The following is a 9,185-nucleotide window of genomic DNA, read 5'->3' as shown; positions in this document are numbered from 1 at the left end:
CTCAGGGTATAAAATGTATACTTCTTTATTTATACAAATAGGGTTTTAAAACAATCATATTTAAAAGAAATCTGCATTTTTACATTCACTGTCAGTGAGTTCCTGACAGAGAAGGCTGAGCATGATGATACATAGCAAGGTCCCACTGCAGGACAACAGTAGCTCAGGAAAGCACCATTTATTTGAGAAGCAGTAGGCAGGCTCTGGCATTCCTGTTGCACTGCTAGCAATGGGAAGTCTTAAACCTCTTCTTCCACAAGACTTCTTCAAATTTCCCCTGTTCATCAGCAGTGGCATCTTTGATTTGCTGGTACTTGGACACCGGGTCATTGATGTTGCTTTCAACCTCAGTGAACTCCATCTCATCCATGCCCTCACCTGTATACCAGTGCAAGAATGCCTTGTGCTGCAACATGGCACTGAACTGCTCTGAGGTGTGCTTGAAGGGTTCCTGGATGGCCGTGTTGTTGCCAATGAATGTGGCCAACATCGTGAGGCCATGTGTGGGGATGTCACACACAAGTGTCTTCACGTTGTTGGGGATCCATTCTGCAAAGTAGCTGCTGTTCTTGTTCTGCAAGTTGAGCATCTGCTCATCCACCTCCTTCATGGACATGCGGCCTCGGAAGATGGCAGCCGCTGTCAGGTAGAAGCCATGGCGGGGATCACAGGTGACCATCGTGTTCTTGGTGTAAACATCTGCTGGGTGAGCTTGGGCACTGAGAGAGCATTGTATTGCTGGCTGGCACGGCTAGTCAGGGGTGCAAGGCCAGGAATGAAGAAGCGCAGGCAGGGCAAGGACACCGTGTTCACAGCCAGCTTGCGCAGGTCTGCATTCAGCTGGGCAGGGAAGCGCAGGCAGGTGATGACCTTGATCATGGTAGCCAACACCAGGTGGTTCAGTTCTCCATAGGTGGGCATGGGCAGCTTCAGAGTGCAAAAGCAGATGTCATACAGGGCCTTGTTGTCAATGCAGAACGTTTCATCTGCATTTTCCACCAACTGGTGGACAGACAAGATGGTGTTGTAGGGTTAGGTGAGGATGATAGGGTTAGGTGGATAAAGGCTCATCCCAGCACTGGGAACTAGAGTGTCTGGATGTTAGGGAGGAGGGGTGCCCGTTAGCCATCTCCCATGGACTATGATGACGTATCAAATATGAAGTTGTCTGGTCTGAAACACTGGCCAAATGGTTCCAATCTCACTGAGTCTAAGGTGCCAGTGTCCAACATCTTGGGCAAGGGCATGACACTGAAGGTGTTCATGATGCTGTCTGGGAACTCCTCTCGGATCTTGTTGAGAATCAGGGTGCCCATGCCTGACCTGGTGCCACCTCCCAGGGAGTAGGCCAGCTAGAAACCCTGGAGACAGACACACCTTTCTGCTCACCACTTCCAGCACTGACTCCACCAGCTCAGTTCCCTCTGTGTAGTGGCCCTTGGCCCAGTTATTGCCTGCTCTGTTCTGGCCTATCAGACACAAAGACATGATGAGACACATACTCCAGGAATAATAACTTTGCTATATGCATTGTGAAGACTATAGGCTCCTCTGAGCAACTTTGGCTATTATTTTAGATACACTAGTGAAATAAAGGAAATGTTTTCTTTTTTGGGGTCCAGTCGTGGGCCTGAACTCTGGGCCTGGGAGCTGTCCCTCAGCTCTTCAGCTCAAGGCTAGTGCTCTACCACTTAAGCCACAGCACCACTTCTGGCTTTTTTTCCTGATTAATGGTGCTGAGGAATCGAACCCAGGGCCTCATGCATGCAAGGCAAGCACGGTACTGCTGAGCCACCTTCCTAGCCCCCAGGAAATGTTTTCAATGTATCTGGGACCCTACAAATCAACCAGGTTCTAAAGAAAGTAAAGACAATGTGGAGGAAGATACATTTTAACCCAAACCACGTACTTCTAAAAATGAACAGAGCCTGGTGATGAGAAGGGGTCTTAATGGTAGAGTGCTTGCCTCACATGCACAAGGCCCTGGGATCGATTCCTCAACACCACATAAACAGAAAAAGCCAGAAGGGATGCTGTGGTTCAAGCGGTAGAGTGCTTGCCTTGAGCTGAAGAGCTGAGGTACAGTGCTCAGGCCCAGAGTTGAAGCCCCACGACCGACCAAAAAAAATGAACAGAGCCTGCATCAATACTGGAAAAGTACTTACTTTCACAGGAGGAACAGGAGAACAGAATGGTCAGAGGGAAGCTAAGCTGAAGGCACTTGTCTGCACCTTGCTCACATATAGCTGTGCTTTGATTTCTGGTGTCCTGAAATGGTTCCCTGTTATTGCCAGGTATTTGAAAGGGCCAGCAGCGCTGAAACCTTGTTGGAGGCATTCCCTGCTCGCTGTTCATTCCCTTCAGAGGCTGTTTGCAGACTGGTATTTATCTGTGCTGATTGAGTGGACAGGGACATGACTCCCGTGGACTGAAATAGGTGGGTTAGGTGAGGATGTTATCTAGATGAATAAAGGCTCAGCTCAGCTCTGGGAACTGGAGTGTCTGGATGTTACGAAGGAGGGGTGCCTGTTAGCCATCTTCTATGGACCATGCTGACGTACTAAATATGAAGTGTCTGGTCTGAAACTCTATGGTTCCGATCCTACTAAGTCTAAGGTGCCAGGCTCTAGGTCCACCATGATGGCCCGAGGAACATATTTGTTGCCTGTGGGAACAAGAGTTGACTTGGGCCTATACTTGACAAGGAACTTAGGAGCAGAGCTTATGATTCTAAGTGGCTCTCAGCATTCATTATAGAAATTACAGCATTTCAGACATGGAAACAGAAAAGATATCTTGAGAATGAATCACCATGCAAGAGGCTTCAGCAACTTTAAGGACGTTTGCAGTTGTCTATTTCCATGCATTTTATTCCTTTGCTTTGGGCATGGTGGCTGAAATCTCAGCTACTCAGGAGGCAAAGATGAGCATCAGGCTTTGAGTCTAATGGGGCAAAAGAAAGATGACAACACCTTTTTTTTGTTGTTGTTGTTCATGGTGGGGCTTGAACTCTGGGCCTGGGCACTGTCCCTCAGCTCTTCAGCTCAAGGCTAGCACTCTATCACTTGAGGCACAGTCCCACTTTCAGTTTTCTGAGTTGTTTATTAGAGATAAAGGTCTCAGGGACTTTCCTGCCCAGGCTGGATTTGAACGATGATTCTCATTTCTCAGCCTCCTGAGTAGCTAGGATTATTGGTGTGAGTCATCATTGCCTATCAGCAAGAAGCTTTCTCTTTTTTGTTAATTTTATTTTTATTGTAAAGGTGCTGTATAGAGGAGTTACAGTTACATGAGTAAGGAAATGAGAACATTTATTGTCGAACATTGTTACCCACTCCTTTGTTGTTCTCCCACTATCCCTTCCATTCCCCAATTAAAAGTAGCTAGGTGCAGAGCACCAGTGGCTCATGCCTATAATCTTAGCAACTATGGAGTTGGAGATCATCACTGTTCAAAGCCAGCCTGGGCAGGAAAGTCTGTGAGACTCTTATCTCCAATAAACTGATAGAAAACCAGAAATGGCACTGTGGCTTAAGTGGTAGAGCTGCTTGTCTTGAACAGAAGAGTTGGGGCACAGTGCATAGGCCCAGAGTTTAAGTGCCACTGCCGACAAAAAAACAAACAAATAAAACAAAAGAGCCAGGTGTGGCTCTTCAGCAAGTAGATGTAGGGGAAATTCAAGTATAATGCTTTCCTGGGGAAAATACATAAAATTCATATTTCTTGTGTTATAATTTTTCAATAATTGTTATCAAATAGCACATTTCCCTGTATTCAAATACTCAGAGCAACCTTGGGCAATTACTTGCAATTTGCCATTTAACCTGATTTTTCAAAAGGGATATCAGTTAAAATGATATAAACATGAGTTTGAGACTGCCCCCTTCCTAAACAATGACATGAAGAAAACTGGCCATCCTGCCTGATATACAGGATCTAATAAAGACACAACATAAAATACTGTTCATAGCAGTGATACAATTCCACACAACGACTCTCAACCAAGGAACCACAAGATTAAAGTCTTATATCTTACTTAAGCAATATCACCACAAAATACGAAGGTGAGGACATCCCCAAATGTAGATCTATAAAACTCAAATACATTAAATAGCTCTGTCCTTTTGTTTGCACTTTTTCATTGGTTTATTACACAGGAAAACCAATTATCTACGATTTTGTTTGTATACAATGATGTAGAATGGAAACTCTTTATATAAAATTAAATGAATTTCACATTGACAGTTACAAAAACTGACAATCTACTCTGTAGACTTCAGTAAGGTTGTTTGTGTTAGGAAAGACAATATATATCACTTAAAAGCAGTGTTTACACATTATTATTGGGTTTTTCTACATCACAACAATGTTTTTTACTTTAGAAACCTTAAAAAGAATTTATTGTTGGCTAAGTATTCATATTCAAAATGCTAAAGTCCAGAAGTGTTATAGATTTCAGGGTGAGACACTTTATTTATGCTTTATGATTTGGACTATTCACATATATATTAGTGACTGAACATCCCTCTTTAAAATTTTAAAATTTTCAATTTCAAAATTTTTTTTTAGAAATTTAATCTGTATTTTAAAGAGGGCAATGCAACTGGGCTCTGGTTGCTGAAGGGTGAAATTCTAGCTACTCAAAAGTCTGAGATCTTAGGATCGCAGATTGAAGCCAGCTGGGGCAGGAAATTCTGGGAGACTCTCATTTCCAAGAAACTACCTGAAATAGTTGGTGTCATGCCATCTCCTGCGGAGTCTGCATGAGATCGCGTTAGACAAAGAGCTTTAAGGAAGCATGCCTGCAGGAAGGGGGTGTTGGTTCAAGGCTTCCCATACACTTGGCTGCACCTTTATAGCCTCTACCTTTATTCTTACTATATTCTTCTTGGCTGTACATTCATTGCTTTTATTCTCGTTTTGGCTATTTTTCTATTGATCCGTGAACAGAGCATGTTGTTTCTTTCCAGTCCAATAGAGATGACTTCTCTAAATAATAAAGACTAGGACCAAAGATTAAATGTGGGCGATGCCCCAATCAATCATCTGATGTGACGCTGCCTCCAAAAACTCCTACAACTTCACAAGCGGTTTTGCGGCTCACGCATAGTAAACATAAAAACTTAAAATTTCCAAATATGTTACAACAAGCAGAATTAATGAATTAAACTAAGCTAGAAGGAGTTATCCCAGAAGCCCAGAGAGTTCTAAAAAAATGAACCCCTGGTAATAAAAGGAAAAGAAAGATTGAAGAGATGAAGGACAATGCCTATGCCCAGAGTTGAAGCCCCATGACAAAAAAAAAAAATCCAGGTGTGGCTAGTCAGCAAGTTCAGGTAGGGGGAATTCAGTAAAAGGCTTTCCTGAGGAAATTCACAAGTGTATACTCAAAAATTAAAACAAAATATATGGTGGAGGGGCTCAGGTGGATACAGCACTTGACTTACAAGATTGAGGCCCCAAATTCGAACTACAATACCACCCTAAGAAAGGCAGGAACTCCTTCCTTGTCATTAGTATTCCCCAGGGACCTATTCTGCCACAGTATTGGAAGCCAGACAGGAGACACTCACTAGCTGCCTCGTTGTAATATACCTCGATTCTCTAAGCTGCTGTCTACATAATAGTTGCCAGTGCAGTCAATGTTGTGCTCATCGCTTAGCATTTCCCAAAACTGAGATGGAACTAGAAGTGTATTATGGCCTAGAATGTTAACTGTCCAAACAATGGATTTTAAAATAACTATAAGAAATCCAAGTCCTGTTGACACAAATATTTTTGTAAAAAAATTAATTTTTTAAATTAAAAAAAGCACAAAAATTGATGGTATTTTAGTTTTGTTAATCTCTTTGCTATCTGGCTGAATAGAAGACATCTGGGTTCTCCTATGTTTATTCTATCTTACGGGATACAATATTCTGTTTGGATTCTATGATGAGAACCTGGCCTTATATGGACATGAAATTGCCAAAGCAGTAACTTGAAGACTCAGCTAGAAGGGTCTCCAGAACCCCAAGGGTCCTCAGAGCATACACCGACAACCACGGATTTAGAAAACACCCAACTTAAGGGAACTGAGATAGGGCATGAAAACTCAGAGAAATTTGCATTAAGGTTGATGAACTGTTCTCAATTATCTAATACTCATCAGTTGACAAAAAGGGAATCCTCTGTATCTGTCAGCTCAAAGACACTGCACTCCTTTATTTCAAATCAGACCAAAAATGCATTAGTCTATTCCCAGGAAACTAAGTACAATGACTTGAGTCTCAGGTAAGACTAAGACATGCAAGGGATTTGAAACCACCCCAGCCTTGCTTAAAAAACCACACCCACCTGGGCCACACAAATTAGGGAAATTGGGGAAACTATCTGGGGGACTTGATTTCTAGGAGGTTAGGGACTACTATGGAGCCCCACCTACCTCAGCCTAGACATGACCACCACCACCTGCACCCTCCAACCCCGTCCTCTTCCTCCTTATCCCCCTAAATTTGAGACTAGGATCCTAGGCCAGTGTCATGCTCCCCTTTGAGCCAATCTGGTTGCCACAGTGGCTTGCCTGTATGTACACGATCTCCCTCACGGTGTAGGGCTGCAAAGCAGTTGGATGCGTGTCCTCAGCAGTGGTGTACACCGAGGAAAACAGGTAGGGCTGGGGAGCAGGAATCTGACACAGCCAACTCAGATCCCCATTTAAACCTCTGGTTGTTATGGGGCAGAGGAGATGGGGTGGACTTGATAGGCAGAGCCAGCAGGTGCTCCAACTCAGTCTGCCTACTGCTGGGTAATCAGAGATAGCTACCTGTTATCACTTAGCCCTGGCATCCAGCTGTCAGCCTCAAGTCAATTAGCACAGCTGCCACTCTATTTGGAACCTCTTGCCACACTGCCATCCACCTCCCACCCTGACTCACAAGAGAGGCTGAACCCTGGGATCCAGGAAGCAAGAGGAGGGGCTTCCTCTACACAAGGTACTTGTGCCAGAAGCCAAGAACAAGCCTACCATCTATTTTTGATAGGAGGGCCTAGAACTGAAGGGGCACGTTCTGTTGGATTCCATGACTGATTTCCATTCTGGGAAGAGTCAGGGGCTTAGGGCCTTGCCTTCATACTCAAGTTTTCTTTTCTTTTCTCTTAAAAGCAGCTTGCTTTATTACTTAAGCCATAGGTCTACTACAGTCTACTTTTTGTTTCATTTGGCTTCTGCTCCAAGAGTGAGAACTCAGCTCCTGCTCTGTGTGTGTGTGTGTGTGTGTGTGTGTGTGTGTGTGTGTGTGTGTGTGTGTGTATGTTTGGCTGGAGTTAGGCACGTTGGTGTTAGGGCTTGAAATTAAGGCCTGGTGACTCTTTCTGAGATTTTTACTATTATTGAGATTAGGTGATTACCTAAATTTCTCTTATTTCAGAATATTGTGGAATAGTGATATTTAGTTGAAGTCACAAACATACTTTAACCTTCACAATGCAAATTGTCATTATTATGGTCGATAAAGTTTGTGAATTCTATAAGCTTTGACAATACAATTCTATAAGCTTTGACAATACAATTATTTCTTCCAGGTGATATATACATTTCTTTCCTTTTGCTTATTGTAAGACGTTCTGTCTTTCACTCTCATTCCTCTCCTCTCTTTCTGAGGTTTTATTGATTTACTTAGTTAACTGAAGGGTAGATGGCTCTACTACTTGAGCCACAGCTAAACTTCTGCCTTTTTTAAGTGATTAATATGAGGCAAGAATTCCATGGGTAGTCCAGGGCAGTACAGAGAGGCTTGAAATCTGAGGATCAGAGTTCAAAGTCAGCCTGGGCAGGAAAGTCAATGAGCCTCTTATCTCCAGTCAACCTAATAGGTGGAAGATAGTAGAGCTGTAGCCTTGAGCAAAACACTTCAATTTTAAGTCCCTCGACTGAATATACTGAAGCAAGTTTCATGGACTTTCCTGTCCAGTATGGCTTTGAACCATGACCTACAGATTTCTGTTTCCTTAGCATTCAGAATTATAAGTGTGAGTCAACATTTACAAATCTTTAATTACCTCTTCTTTCACCTTTTCAGTTATTTATTATTTCTTTCTTTTTGGCATTTGTTATTAGGCACTAGCTATTATGCTGATTTTTTGTTTCCCTTGAAACTACCATGACCTACAACTTTGACCACAGGTAAACTACAGGCTATTTTTCTTTTTTGCAGCTGTTTTTCTAGGGCTTAAACTCAGGTCACAGTGACTGAGGTTCTATTTTTTTTTAATTGAGTGGTGGTTCTTAGGTCTTGAAATTAAGTCATGATGACTTTCCTTGAGGTTTATTTATTTTTACCTTAATAGTAGCTGGTTTCACTACTTGAGCCACAGCTCAACTTTTGCATTTTTTTATGGTTAATAGGAGATTAGAATATCAATAGAAAGTCAAGAGCATTACAGAAAGGACTGAAATCTGAGAATCATGTTTCAATGCCAGTCTTGGGCAAGAAAGTCAATGAGACAATTATCTCTAATAACCACCTAGAGGTTGGAAGAAGTAGACCTGTAGCCATGAGCAAAACATAGCAAGTTCAAGCCTCCATACTGAACACAGTAAAATATGTCTCCTGTACTTTCCTGCCTGGGCTGGCTTGAACCAAAGTCCTCAGTTTTCAGTAATCTGAGCAGGTAGAATTACAGTTTTGATTTAGAAGGCCTTAATATGCTCCCTTTCCACCTTTTCATTTATTTGATTGTCCCTTCCCCCTTTTTCAAAGTTCATGTCCTTTATTATTAGGGCCTACTCATTTATGCTCAGTATTTAATTAATCAATTTATTGATATTGTCAGTTTTGGGGCTTGAACTCAATGCCTAGGAACTGTCCATCAGGGACACAGCAGGCACACTACTATTTTCAGACATAGTGCCACTTCTACTTAGTTGGAAAAAACAGTCACCAGGGGACCTTTTAGCCAAGGCTGGCTTCCAAATGTGATTCTCAGATCTAAGCTTCCTGAGTAGCAAGGATTACAGGCATGAGCCAGAGGCACCTGGCTTGTTTTTTTTAGATCAAAACTAGCAGGCTCTATATTTAGACCACACTACTTCACTGTCCATGAGATTTTTGGCCTTTTGTTTTTTGCTCAAAGCTAGCAGGAACAAAAACTCAACTCCTGAGGTCTTTTTCTGGGGGGAGAGGAGGCTTGAATTCAAGGCCTAG

At 42.6% G+C, this 9,185-nt stretch overlaps 1 pseudogene; it reads right to left on the bottom strand.

Moving 5' to 3' along the window:
* Positions 1-223: 223 nt before the first annotated feature.
* LOC122100483 lies at positions 224-6,655 on the bottom strand (annotated as a pseudogene).
* Between the last annotated feature and the right edge of the window lie 2,530 nt (positions 6,656-9,185).

This window comes from Dipodomys spectabilis, unplaced genomic scaffold, assembly GCF_019054845.1.
Source record: "Dipodomys spectabilis isolate Male_0828 unplaced genomic scaffold, ASM1905484v1 ptg000578l, whole genome shotgun sequence".
In the NCBI taxonomy this organism is placed as follows: domain Eukaryota; kingdom Metazoa; phylum Chordata; class Mammalia; order Rodentia; family Heteromyidae; genus Dipodomys; species Dipodomys spectabilis.
Note: the sequence above shows the minus strand (reverse complement) of the source record. Positions and strands in the feature narration are given on the sequence as shown.